Genomic DNA, 2,500 nt, shown 5'->3' on the forward strand with positions numbered 1-2,500 from the left:
TTCACAAGATCATCCACCCATCAGTTACTTGGATACTGTGGAAAGCCAGAGCTAATACATGCAACATGCCGACCGCTGTCCGCTTGCGGGCGGTGGAACTGGGGCACTTATTAGTAAAACCAATCGCCTCCGGGCGGCTTGAGTTGAAGTCGGATAAGGATGCCGATCGTATGGTCGCTTGACCGACGACAGATCTTGCAAATGTCTGCCCTATCAACTATTGATGGTAGTGTAGAGGACTACCATGGTTGCGACGGGTAACGGGAATCAGGTTTCGATTCCGGAGAGGAGCCTGAAAATGGCTACCACATCCAAGGAGGCAGCAGGCGCGTAAATTACCCAATCCCGGCACGGGGAGTAGTGACGAGAAATAACATATGGACCTCTCTAACGATGTCCATAATTGGAATGAATTGAGCATAAATCCTTCAATAAGGATCAAGTGGAGGGCAAGTCTGGTGCCAGCAGCCGCGGTAATTCCAGCTCCACTAGCGTATATTAAAGTTGTTCGGTTAAACGTTCGAAGTTGATTCCCCGTCCAGACCCGACCCGACCGCCGCGGGCGCCCGGCACACAGCCGGATACGTCGTGCGCGAGCTCGCGGCTGCGACTCACAATGGTGTGCCTGGGCGGCAACCCTCGTGATCGGTCGGGCACGTCCCGAGCCGGTGCGTGGTGCCCGGCCAGCTCCCATTTACCTTGAACAAATTAGAGTGCTTCAAGCAGGCTAGTACAAAGCGTCCACACCCGCCCAGGGTTGGCGTTGGCCGAGAATAATCTTGCATGGAATAATGGAACATGACCTCGGTCTGAGTCTTTTGGTTGGTTTTGTATAGACCCAGAGGTAATGTTAACAGAAGTAGTTGGGGGTTGGTATTACGGCGCGAGAGGTGAAATTCGTAGACCGTCGTAGGACCCACTGAGCGAAAGCGTTTGCCATGGATGCTTTCATTAATCAAGAACGAAAGTTAGAGGATCGAAGGCGATTAGATACCGCCCTAGTTCTAACCGTAAACGATGCCAATCAGCAATTGGGAGACGCTACTACACATTCGGTGCTCTCATACTTCCGGGAAACCAAAATCGGGTTCCGGGGGAAGTATGTTGCAAAGTTGAAACTTAAAGGATTGACGGCAGGGCACCACAAGAAGTGAGCTTGCGGCTTATTTGACTCAACACGGAAAACTTACCAGGTCCGAACTTATCGAGGTAAGACAGATTAAGAGCTCTTTCTCAAATTTAAGGGTAGTGGTGCATGGCCGTTCTTAGTTCGTGGAATGATTGTCTGGTTAATTCCGATAACGAACGCGACTCAAAAAGCTAACTAGAACGCTGTCAGCAGTGTGCCTCCGGGGCGCACCTGACGTTACGGGGCGGCGGCGCCTTCGCGGGCGGTCGTCGCACTAGTTTGCCCTGCTAGCGGGACAACTTGTGGTTAGCAAGGTGAGAGTGAGCGGATAACAGGTCCGTGATGCCCTTAGATGTTCTGGGCTGCACGCGTGTGCTACAATGTGGGCAGCAGCGTGTTCTCGCCAATAGGCGCCCCCATTCCGAGAGGAACGGGAAATCACCCAAATGCTCATTTAGTTGGGATTGGGGACTGCAACGGTCCCCATGAACCTGGAATTTCTAGTAAGTGCTAGTCATTAGCTAGCGCTGATTACGTCCCTGCCCTTTGTACACACCGCCCGTCGCTACTACCGATGGATTATTTAGTGAGGTCTCTGGAGCATACCTTCCGCGGTTCCTTCGTGAGCTGCAGTTGGCACGGCCGAAGTTGACCGAACTTGATGATTTAGAGGAAGTAAAAGTCGTAACAAGGTTTCCGTAGGTGAACCTGCGGAAGGATCATTACCGATCAAACAAGTCCGGGAGTGAGGTTGCCAAACGCATCGTCGGCATCACATGCTGACGCGCACGCTACAACCACAAGATGGTGTAGCACACTGGTAGAGTTGAGCGAAAGCACCTCTTTCAAAGGGATACACATACCACTGCCTCGGCGAAGGTCAGTAAAGATGCACACTTTGTAGTACCGGGTACTTATACACTGACTGATTGTCGTGTCACAACGGGGTGATCGACAGTCGCACTTGGCGTGCTCGGCTCCGCATCCGTCGGGGCCGTGGGCGCCTGCAGTGTGGTACTAGGGAACCAGAGTTGTGTGTTGGTATGTGTATAATGATGGAGACTTCGGTTCCATTCATCAACTAGTTCGGTGTGTACGTTAAACCCTAGCAGGGGATCACTCGGCTCATGATCGATGAAGACCGCAGCTAAATGCGCGTCAGAATGTGAACTGCAGGACCATGAACATCGACACGTTGAACGCATATGGCGCATCGGACGACTCACCCCGACCGATGCACACATCCTGAGTGCCTACCAAGTTATCTCAACACTCTAACCAAACTGACCGTCCTGACCCCATCATAGGGGGGTAGGCTGTCGCAGCATGGCGTGCTCGGATCCGCATCCTTGTCGGGACCGTGGCGCTGAA

General features: G+C 52.6%; 1 pseudogene; it reads left to right on the top strand.

Annotated features, from left to right (window-relative positions):
- Positions 1-2,230: 2,230 nt before the first annotated feature.
- Positions 2,231-2,384, top strand: LOC118515861 (annotated as a pseudogene).
- The last annotated feature ends 116 nt before the right edge of the window (positions 2,385-2,500 follow it).

This window comes from Anopheles stephensi, unplaced genomic scaffold (genome assembly GCF_013141755.1).
Source record: "Anopheles stephensi strain Indian unplaced genomic scaffold, UCI_ANSTEP_V1.0 ucontig196, whole genome shotgun sequence".
NCBI classification, from domain to species: Eukaryota; Metazoa; Arthropoda; class Insecta; order Diptera; family Culicidae; genus Anopheles; species Anopheles stephensi.